The sequence below is a fragment of the Pseudorca crassidens genome, chromosome 3, assembly GCF_039906515.1.
Source record: "Pseudorca crassidens isolate mPseCra1 chromosome 3, mPseCra1.hap1, whole genome shotgun sequence".
NCBI classification, from domain to species: domain Eukaryota; kingdom Metazoa; phylum Chordata; class Mammalia; order Artiodactyla; family Delphinidae; genus Pseudorca; species Pseudorca crassidens.
In genome coordinates, this window is record NC_090298.1 from 142,083,572 (window position 1) to 142,095,611 (window position 12,040).

Here is a 12,040-nt window from a genome sequence, read left to right on the forward strand (position 1 = left end):
TAGTTCACATCCAATATGGACTCCCTGTGCAAACACCGTTTATCGTTTTAGCCACCACTATCGAATTATATTTCTTGAGAGTAAGGCAGCTCAATTCCTGCATATTACTTTTTTTCCTGCATATTACTTTTTAAAATTCATCTATCAAATCCATTAATATAGTATAAACAAGAGATGTTCATGTTTCAGTGCAGTTCAAATATCAGGTATAAAGAACCACCAGTAAGAAAAAGAATCCTATATCTCTTGCCAGAATGTGTTCAGCTCTAGGGTGCTTTGCTAGCTGAAACACATTTTCATTGTCAAGAGGATAGAGGTTGTTTAAGAGGGATGAGAGCCAAAAAATGTTAACTACGTGTATGTGTTAAGAACAGTGCTAGGTTATCTCATATTCTACATCAGTCAAGGCTCTCCATTTTACATATGTGAAAAGCGAAGTTAAAAGTGTTTTAGTAGGGCTTCCCTGGTGGCGCAGGGGTTAAGAATCTGCCTGCCAGTGCAGGGGACGCGGGTTTGAGCCCTGGTCCGGGAAGCTCCCACATGCCACGGAGCAACTAAGATCATGCGCCACAACTACTGAGCCTGCACTCTAGAGCCCGTGAACCACAACTACTGAAGACCACACACCTAGACCCCGCGCTCAGCAACAAAGAGAAGCCACCACAATGAGAAGCCCACGCACCGTAACAAAGAGTAGCACCCGCTCACTACAACTAGAGAAAGCCTGCGCATAGCAAGGAAGAGCCAATGCAGCCAAAAATAAATAAATAAATCTATTTTTTAAAAAAAAAGGGTTTTAGTAACTTACTAAAAGACACATAATTAGTAAAGCTGAGCAAGAATTCAATCCCAAATCTGTCACACTGAAGTTTAAGCTAATACTTGAGATTAATAAAAACAGCACTAAATTAAAAGTTCAGAGATATTTTTAATTTCATACTCTTTCACTAACGCTCTTTGGAGATAAATCATTTCTTTTATATGGGCCTTAGTTTTCACAACTATAATAGTTGGAAGCTTGACTAGATGATCTGTATGTAGTCTTCCAATTCTAAAATGTTCCACTCATTTGGATTCCTACAATAATTGCCCTTGCAATACATGCATGCTGCCACCAAGTAGCCGTAGAGATTATTAGTTCCTTTTATATCCCTAGTGGGGAGTGCATTTTGACATCAGACTTACCGGTCAATAGTACAACCTGTTACTATAACTATAAAATAACAAAATAATCTGGTATTATTTCCTGTAAAGCAGAAGCTTTACATTGTCTGTGAATCATATCAGAATCACCTGTAGGTTTGTTTGGTTGTGTTTTAACACCTTTATTGGAGTATAATTGCTTTACAATGGTGTGTTAGTTTCTGCTTTATAACACCTGTAGGTTTTTAAACATAGAGGAAATCCATAACCCATTGAATGAGAATCTTCAGAGACAGGACATGGGCATCTGGATTTTTGGGCTCCCATCATCCATGTATTTTATTTTATTTTATTTTTTGCCTATGTACAATATTTGCCACATCCTCTTGAATCTTTAAATGTTTCTTTTTGTTTTAAAATTTTAGAATATTCCATAATCTTCACCTACTTTTCATAAGGTGTTGTCTGTTATGTTTATTCGATCTTGCGCTTCTCCTGGTTGTCTTCTTTTTTTCCTTTTTTTTGGGGGGGGGGCCCTGCCTCATGGCTTGCAGGATCTTAGTTCCCTGACCGGGAATTGGACCCCAGGGCCCCAGCAGTGAAAGCGCCAAGTTCTAACCACTGGACCACCAGGGAAGTCCCAAGACTTCTGTTTTAAATGACTTTTTTCCCACTCTAATTCATTCCTGGGATCAGTTTCATGTTTGAACATTAAACCAACCTTGCATTACTAGAATAAAGCTACTTTGATTGTGATATATGATTGTTTTACATACCATAGATACGGTTTGTGCTTCCGTTTACACATTTTGCATGCATGTTCAAAAGAGAAACTGGCCTGTGATTCTATTCTTGTAATATTCTTTTTAGTTTTGATCTGAAGCTTATGTTGGCCTTATAAATATTTTGAGCAATATATACTTTTCTGTCTCCTGGAAGATTTTTATGTAAGATTACCAATATTTCTTCCCTAAATATTTGGAAGAATTTACTTGGAAAGCCATTTATCCCTGGAAATCATTTTCTGTAAAGGTACTTAATTATACAAACAACTTTTGCAGTAGATATAGGTTTTTTAGATATTTTTTCTTTCTTGGGTTAGTCTTGTTAGCTTGCATTTTTAAAGAATTTGTCATTTTCAATGAATTTTCAAATTTATAAATATAAAATTATCATAAGTTTAACAGCTTTATTGGGATGGAATTTACATACCATAATTTCAACACTTTAATGTATACAATTCAGTGGTTCTCAGTGTAACCACTAAAAGACTTGTAAGCAAGCACAACAATCCAATTGTAGATTTCTGTCCCCCCACAAAAAACCCATTACACATTAACAAGCTTTTTTCAATCTCCTCAGCCCTCTCAGCCCTAGGCAACCACTCATCTACTTCCTGTCTCTACAGATTTGCTATTCTGGGCATTTCATATAAATGGGACCATACAATATGTGATCTTTTGTGAGTGGCTGCTTTTACTTTACATAATGCTTTCATGGTTCATCCATGTTGTAACATGGATCAGTAGATCATTCCTTTCTATAGCTGAATGCTATTCTATTGTATGGATATTCCACATTTTGGTTATTCATTTATCCGGTTGTCATTTGAATTATTTCCACCTTTTGTTTTTAGAAATATGCTTCTATGAACATTCACGTACAAGCTTTTGTGCAGACATAAGTTTTTATTTCTCTTAGGTATATATTTAGTAGTGGAACTGCTGGGTCATAGGGTAACTCTATGTTTAACACTTGCAGGAACTCTCAAGCTGTTTTGTAAAATGGCCGCACCATTTTACATTCCCACCAGCAATGTATATGGGTTTCAATCTCTTCTTTTACAGCCTAGCATGTCATCTATGCTGGAAAACGTTTCACATGTAGTTGAGCAGAATGAGTATTTTACTGTTTGGTTGAGTGTTCTGTAAACATTTATTAGGTCTTGTTAATTCATAGTCTTGTCCAAGTCTTCTATATCGTTGTTGATCTTCTGCCTAACTGTTCTATCCATTATTGACTGTGGAGTACTGAAGCCTCTACCTAATGTTGTGTAATTACCTATTTCTTCCTTCAGTTCTTCATGGATTTTGGTATTTTCTTCTTCATGGATTTTGGTTTTACCTTATTCAGGGCAAATATGTTAAAAATTTTTGTATCTTCCCTCTCTTTATCATAAAATGTCTCTTTTCATATCTAGTAACTTTTTTGTTTGTTTTAAAGTCTATTTTTTCTGGTATTAGTATAGCCACTTCAGCAATGCTTACGGTCGCTATTTGCATGATGTATAGCTTTTCATCCTTTTACTTTGTACACATTAGACTTTTGAATCCAAGGAGTGTCTCCTATAGAAAACATGTTTGAATACCCAGTTCGACAATATCTGCCTTTTGATTGTATTGTTTAATTCATTTACATTTAGTTTTTATTATTGATATGGTAGGATTTATTTATGTCTATCATTTTACCTTTGGTTTTCTACATGTCTCATGATTTTGTTTTTTTGTTATTGTTGTTGTTCCTCCAGTTTCCTTTTATAGTAAGTAGATATTTTCTACTGTAACATGCAATTCCTTTAATGATTTTTAACCACATTGTTTGACTAATGGCTGCACTAGTGCTTATGTAATACATCTCAGAATCTCTTCAAATTTTTACTAGGTTCATTCCAGATAGAAACAGAAACTGTACTTTTATAGAGCTGTATGCCTTCCCCTCTTTTTTGTTTTTATTACATTTATATATGTTACATACTTAACAACATATTATTATAATTATTACTTCTCACAAGCTTATTTTTTCAAGGAGCTTAGAGAAGAAAGTTGAGCAAATAAATATTTTTTAGTTTGTCGGGTTAATCTATTTACCATTTCTGGTTCTCTTCCTTTCTTCCTGCGGAATCAGCTTATGATCTACTGTCATTTTTATTCTAACACAGCTTTGTTCTCACTGCCTTCGTTGTGCCATATCATCAAATATATGATATTTCTTTATGTTATATAGAGAACAATCCAAATATAGTCATATTGTTTAGGCACTTACTTTTTAAATTAGTTAAGAGAAAAAAGGAGAAGAAATTTGAAATTACAGTATCTTTTATAATTCCCTACACAACCGCTCTAGTCAGCATTCTTTGTTTTGTTTTTATGGCTTGAGTTACTGTCTGCTATCATTTGAAGAACTTCCACTAGTATTACTTCTGAAGCCCGTCTGCTAACAATGAACTTACTCAGTTTCTGTTTCTGTTTCTGAGTTATGGTGAAGTATTGATGATAAGTTGTGGAGTGGTAGGAAAAACTAAAATGTGATGTGCTGTATGATGTATGCTTCACTGAAGTGTCTTGGTCAAATTGTAATGATTTATGATAGAAATCACATAAAGCAAGCATCACAATTCTCCAGGAATGTTCTGTAGAATGCTAATGTTAATGATGAATATGTGATCCCAAATCTTTCACTTGTATTGACCTTATCTCATTAATTCTTCTCCCAACAATGCCATAACTAGAGTTGAGTTCTAAAGTGTACCTTCCTCTTTTCCAATAGAAATGGTCCCACAATTTCAGAAAGTTCTCAAAGGTGAAAAAGTGCACACGGCGTTTATCACGTTTGCAAATGCCAATGAAAATGCTAAGGTAACACTGTCCAAAATGCAATATTCTTCTGTGAGGGCACCCAACTTTAAACAAATACACATATTCTAAATACAGCTTAGATCTGTGACATGTTTTGGCCAATGAAGTGTGAGCAGACATGATGGCCTTCAACGAGCAGCAGAGGCCTTAAATGGGCTTGTGCGCTTGGGCTCACCTCTTATGTTTCAGTGAACTTTGTGAGAAGACAGGGCCTGGGAGCTGCGGCCTCACAGTTGGGCTCCAGAGGAAGATGTGTGTTACAGACCTCAAACTGACCCAAAACACGGAGCAAAACCAGCCATCTAGAGGTCTAAAAGAGAGCCACTGCAGCTAGCCAATAGGTGCAAGAAAAATCAATTCTTGTTTATGGAACTGAGTTTTGGGTCGATTTGTTCCAAAGCATTATCACAGCAAGAGCTGACTAACACAACATCCTCCAAATCATTGTTATGTAAATGGCTGCCACCATGCCTACAAGTAAGGCAATTGTGTACTCAAATTGTGAGAATTCTTGAACTCTTGGTGCCTCTCCAACACAATGTACATGGCTAAATTTCCACAAATAATTTCACTAATATACCACAAAGATCTCCCTAAGCTTTAATTAAATTTAATGCAAAGTTCATTCTTTTCATTTTCTGCTTCTACATAGTTAAAATGCTTTTTATCAATGTAAAATGGCTCTTACCTTTTGGCTTCTGTTGTGAGAGTCTTTTGAACTCTGAAACACTGCAGAATATCACCTATATATGGAATCTAAAACATACAACATTCGACCGAATATAACAAAAAAGAAGGAGAGTCGCCGATATAGAGAACAAACTAATGGTTACCAGTGCGGAGGGGGAGGAGGGGGCAATACAGCGGTGGGGAAGTGAGAGATGTAAACTACTGGGTGTACGACAGGCTCAAGGATGTATTGTACAACACAGGGAATATAGCCAATATTTTGTAATAACTGTAAATGTAGAGTAACCTTTAAAAAGTATATAAAAATTTTTTTAAAAAGAAATCATACTTAAAATTCGAAACAATTTAAATGTCCATCCACAGGAAAATGCACATATAAATTATTGTATTTCCCTATATGGGAATCCTACGTAGCGAGGAAAGTACATGAACTAGACAGAACTTTACGTGTCAGCATGGATGAACCTAGCAAAGATAACACTAAGTAAAGCAAGTAACAAGAGAAAACAAAATAGAATACGATATGCAGTTTAAGAATACTTAAACATGTAGCCTACATAGAAAGACATCCATGCCACTGACGGAGACCAAGTTCAGAAGAGTGGTTACCCAGGGTCAGCTGGGGAGTGGCTGTGTTTGGGAAAGTGGTCACACCAGAGACTCTTCAACAGGAACGGTAATGTTTCACTTCACACGCTGGCTGGAGGACGGAGGAGTGTCTGCGATGTTATAATGTGAGCACGCTGCATGTAAAAGCCATTGCTGACCACATCTAGGGGATCTGATGCGCGGGAGCTGGTAGTGGGTGGAGGCATCCAGAAGGTGGTGGTAGAAGAGGAACGTTGTACACGTAACGCCTAAGGCCTGACCAGAGGACGACCACTGCTCTAGAAACTGGACACAAATCCAACTTCTACGGCCAATCTTAGAAGACAAACTGAGGCATATTTAAAATTTTAACACTTTATGTGCGCAAAAATAGATTCAACTCACGCACCACAAAGCGGAAGAGGTGAGGAGCACTCCAGCCACAGGAGCTGCAGAGATGTTTATTTTAAAAGGGCAGAAGCAAAGCAAGGAAACGAGTGATTTGCTATGGCTTTAACGCCTAGTTGGTGGTTTGTGACTGGGTGTCCTCAGCGGTGTTCGTCACCCTGAGGCGCCGACAGGCTTAGATTTTGGTTGGTTTAAGTAGGCGGCCGCATCGCTAGAGACACCGCAGGCTAACGGCCTCCTTGCAGGGTTAATTTACTAACAATTTACCAATTGTCTGAGTCCTTCCTCTTACTCAGTCACTTCACTTCCTACGCCTCACTTTCTCTTCTGTAAAGTGGATATTCAGTAGTAAATTCTCTGTGGAGGTGTCAGGACAAAACAAAGTGATGATTAGGAACCACGATCATGTCCTGAATGCACGGAACACGTCACCGTTTGCCAACCACCGTGTCAAGTCAGCAGAAACGACAGAAATTAAGAGCTCTCCGCAGAAATTCACACACCTGTGCACCAGGTAAGGGACCACAGGCAGACGTTCACTCAGCCTTTCCTGTGTCCCTCACGGAGTTCACGCTCTCTCCTGGGCGGGGCGAGCAGAGACACTTTGAGGGAGTTTAACTACTTTTAAAATGCGCTGATACAACCATGTCTCACTTTTGTTTGGATCAGTCAGCAAACGTACCCCAAACCCTCCACACCGCCTACCTTTCGCGCTGCCGTAGTCTCGAAGCTGCCGACACCGCTCCTCAGGCCGCGTCGTCCGGGGAGGCGGGTCTGCGTGCTGCTCCTCAAGCCGCGTCGTCAAGGGAGGCGGGTCTGCGTGCGGACGCACGGCGAGCGCGCGGAAGTCCTCGCGCCCCGCCCCCACTGGCCCGCCCGGAGGCTTAAACCGCAACCCCGCGGCTCGGGAGGGCATTGATGCCCGCGCAACACCAGGCCGCGCGTGGGCTCCGGAGCGCGGCAAGGAGGGCTCGGCCTAGCTGGGGCCCGTGGCCCTATGTCTTCTGGCTGCGACGCCGGTCCTGCGCACGGTGCGGGGCCGCAGCCGCCGGGCGGTGGGCGCCCGAGGGGCCGGGAGGCGAGCCGGGACCCACAGGAGGGTGTGGGCATCCTGTCTGCAGCCAGCGTCCCCGAGGCCGCGCTCAGGCCGTGAACACTCGGTGAAGCTGCGCCCGGACAGCGCGGCCGACTCCTTCTCGCGCTCTGAGGACCTGTGCGCGCTGCAGGACTCGGTGCCTCTGCCCTCCGTGCGGGCTTCCCTGAGGGAGGGCCTGCTGGACTTAACGCCTTCTGCCGCCGCGGGTAGACTGGGCGCCGCTCCTGAGCACCCTCTGCCCCTGATCTGTATCCAGAGCTTCTTCCAGCCACGGCTTGTCGAGACAGGTTTGTACTTCCCGCTTCCAGGGGCCCTCGTGTGGGCGCTGAGAAGCGGGGTTTTAAATGGTTAAAGGTGGAGGGTGGGCACTAGAATCGGTGCCCAGTGCCCGGGTGTGCGTGCACTGGACGGGGCGTGCGGCCTAGGACTCCTGCCAGCTCGGTGACCCCGGCCGAGTGCCTTAAGGCTTCAAGGTCTCAGTGTTCTCATCTGTAGCATGGGCTTCACAGGACCCAGCCTCTGTGGCGGTTACAAGGATGCACTGTGTTAATGCTTCTAGACTCTACAAAGTAGAACACTTAGCACAGTTTGGAGCATCGTTAATTGTTGCACAGATGTTACCTGGTCTGTTGAATGACTTTGCCTGGTACACACCAAAGCGATTAGGAAATGGATATATCCCAGCTTCATTTCGTTTCCATTCAAACAGGGCTCAGGAAAAAAAAAATTTTTTTCAATAGATGTATCATATATAGTGGAAAGAGCACCGATGTCAAGGCAGCTTAGGGTTTGAATTCCAGGGCTGATGCTCTCTGTGGCCTGGACAGGTTTCTTTTGCACTACAATCCCCACACTTGTAAAATGACATTAAAAATCACTCTTTCTGTGGGTTCTTAGAATTAATTAAGCAGGTTATGTGTGTAAAGTATCCTGGCACTTGAATGAGTTGTCAGAACCAAGGGCTGCTGGAGACCATGCTTCTGCCCTAGGTAATCGTCCCTTCTACTGGGCAGCAAGTAAACACAAGCACAGGAGTCAGTGCTCTGGAAGAAGTGAGTTCTGCTGCTACAGAGCACAGAATCTCTCTTTTTCTTTAATTTAATTTTTATTCTATATTGGAGGATAGTTGATTTACAATATTGTGTTAGTTTCAGGTGTACAGTAAAGTGATTCAGATATACATATATCCATTCCTTTTCAGATTCTTTCCCCGTACAGTTTGTTACAGGATATGGAGTAGAGGTCCCTGTGCTATGCAGTAGGTCCTTGTTGATTATTTTATATATAGTCGTGTGTATATGTTAATGCCAAACTCCTAATGTATCCCTCCCCGCCATCTTTCCCCTTTGCAGAGCACAGAAACTTGGAAGGGAAAGTTCAGGGTAGGATTCTTGGAGGAAGTGCCATCCTTTCTAAGGATATGTAGAAGCTCCTGGGGTGGCAGGAGAAAGCAGTGTGTGTTGAAGTTTGAGAAATGTAAGAAAATACGGCAAAACTAATGTACAGGACTGGAACTCAGGGTTTGGGAGAGAAATGAGGGTCGATACTGAAAACTTAGTGGGGCCCAACAGAAAGGCGCCTTGTTTGTCCTGTCAGAAGTTTGGATGTTTATCCTGAAGGCTGCAGGAAACACCAAAGAACAGTGAAATGGATTTCTGGTTTAGAGGCTCACTTGGACCTCCATGTGGAAGGCAGTTGATTGGGTGCAGGGTGAATTGTAATCTAAGGGTCCCACTTAAGTTATAAAAGGTGGGACCGGGTTTTGCAGATCTGAGAGAGAATGGGTGAGGCCTGGTGACCAGTTAGAAAAGGGAGGGCAGCAAGCGTGGGTGACAGTTCACAGCTGCATCTTTTTGAGAGATACAGAGCACAGTAGAAAGGGATTGGGGGTGGCGAGAGGATCTTCCTTCATCTTCAGTGCTTTAGAGGGGCCTGGTAGACAGGTCTGGGCCCAAGGTACAGATGTGGGCTTTTGGGAGGACAGGTGTTTGAAGGCATGGTAGAGACTTAGGTTATCCACAAGAATATCCAAAGGATCATAGGTCTGAGAGTTTTTTTAAGTGGGTATATTTGAGGATGTTTATAAGCTGAGAGAAAGTAGCCAACAGAGGAAGGGTGTAAAGATCTAGGAGAGGAAGTGATTGTTCATTTGTTTTTGAAAAGCTGAACACTTATCGTGTGCCTGGCCCTTTTCTAGCACCTGGGGTTCACACCATCTGTTATCTCTTCTGCAACGACAGTTCAGCTCATCCCCTGGTGAAGAGAAGTCAGATTATTCTTTGCATCCCATTCAGGTATAAGAAGTGTTCTGTATCTCTGAAGGGACTTTACTTAACCAGAGTAGTAAGTTAGAAATCAAAAGAAATTAGAGCTGGAAGGGACCTGAAAGGCCACGGTACTTAATTTTGCCTAATATTTTACATTGAATGTAAGAAAAATTTATTGTAGAGCCCATTCTCTTCAGAGTTCCTTCACTGAACTTTCTTTATGTCTTCCATCCAATGGGCCCAGCTTGTAGATTTTGGCCTTCTCCTAAATTTGCTTCTTCATCCATATTACATTTTGCCCAGACTGTGGCAGAAACTCCTGGGTGGTTTTGCGGCCCCTGGTTCAGTTCCTCTAAGTTCATCTGCCTACTCGTGTTGAGTGATCTTCTACCATAAAATGATGTGCTTAAAATAATGCTGCTACTGGCTTGCCCACACAGAGTTAGTGCATACTAGCCGCCCAGCGTGTGCTCTGCACAGAGGCGTGTAGTCTGAACTGTGTTTGGCCAAGCCTCATAGGGCTCTTTGCCCTGAAGAAGGGGAGCTTTTTGTGATCACTCCCTTAATCTAATTGGTCCTTCAGCAGCGGGGTGCCTTTTTCTAATCAGCGGAGGCACCCTTACTCAGCCAGTGGTAGCCCCAGGCCTCATCACCTGTGGGGTACAAGCCATGCTCTCTCCCAGGCTTGCTTCGGCCAACATCTCTATTTTCATTTCTGTCTCTACTTGTACTTGGACCCCTGGCCCGTAGTCATCCCCACCTGCAGCATTTACAGTGCCCAGCAGGAGTCAGGCTTGAGTATGTTTTCACAGATGTTCCCTCTGCAGTTAATGCACCTCCTACTCCAACTCTGCATAGCCTCATCTTTCTAGATTGTACTTCAGGGTTACCATGAAGCCATCACTTAGACATAACTTTTTGCCTCCATAGGAACCTCTGCGTGTAAAGGTTACGTTTATTTATCTCACGTGATTGAAATTTTGAGTTTTTATACATGTCCCTCTTTAATGAAGGCTTTAAGGGCAGGAGTCGTTTCTAATCCTTAGCACAGAGCAGATGCTTTTGTTTTTATTTAGATGCTTTTTAATGATGATAAAATGTATGGTTTAAATCACTCATTTTACAATAATTTTGCTTTAGGTTGTGACAGAAATGAAGTTTACAGAAGTCGTGTTCCTGCGATATGGAATAAAGATGTGACCTTCCAGTTGTGTAAAGCTCATAAATGCTGTGTAAGTGCGTCGGGTGTGCTAAGGAATGTGGAGCTAAGTGGGCTAGTTGTGAGAGAGAGAGACTTAACTATGTTAACAAAGGTAAGCCTTCATTGTGTCCTCCCAACATTTGATAGTTGCTTTTAGGGTGCTTTTGGGGCAAACGAAACCAAAAAAAGTTTAAACTGTTCCTCCCCATTAAAGGGATTGAATAATTGGCTTCTTTGGTGCACCTGTGTCCTGTGAATTCTCCAGTTGGAGATGGAGGTTTAGAAAGTGAGTTTCAGTCTTGTTTAAGTCTCTTCCCATCGGACTGGTCTCGTGATTTCCTACACACCATGTCTGTCTACCTTTTTCCGTCTACCTTTTCTTGGTGTTGTTCATGCCTGGATTGTCTCCTGTACCTGCTCAAACCTTGGTCCATTCTCATTTGTACCATGGAAGTTTGTCATGCTGGATACTGTCAGAATTAATCTTATTTAAGTTTGTGTTAAGCCACAAACCACATGTTTTATATATTTTCTGTTTTTTGTGTTTGTTTATATTTTTATGGTTTCTCTTCAAGAAATATTATGGGAAGGGAAATAGCAAGATGTAAAGAGCAAAAAAGTTGAGCTTCCCTGGTGGCGCAGTGGTTGGGAGTCTGCCTTCCGATGCAGGGGACGTGGGTTCGTGCCCTGGTCCGGGAGGATCCCGCATGCCGCAGGGTGGCTGGGCCCGTGAGCCGTGGCTGCTGGGCCTGTGCGTCCGGAGCCTGTGCTCCGCAACGGGAGGGGACACAACGGTGAGAGGCCCGCGTACTGCAAAAAAAAAAAAAAAAAAAAGCAAAAAAGTCATCTATCTGCAATCATAATTATAATGCACTGTGGTATGTGTTTAAATAGGAAATACATGTAACGTCCCATAGGAGCAGCAAATTTAGTGGTGTCGGTGAGGGTGTGTCATGGAAGTAATCACAAAGCAGGTGACTCTTGATTAGGGTCCTGAAACATTAGTGTGCCT

The 12,040-nt window shown here is 42.1% G+C and overlaps 1 pseudogene; it reads right to left on the reverse strand.

Annotated features, from left to right (window-relative positions):
* The window catches only part of LOC137222070 (UDP-N-acetylglucosamine--peptide N-acetylglucosaminyltransferase 110 kDa subunit pseudogene), a 42,365-nt pseudogene extending 35,143 nt beyond the window's left edge, over window positions 1-7,222 (reverse strand).
* Window positions 7,223-12,040: the final 4,818 nt, after the last annotated feature.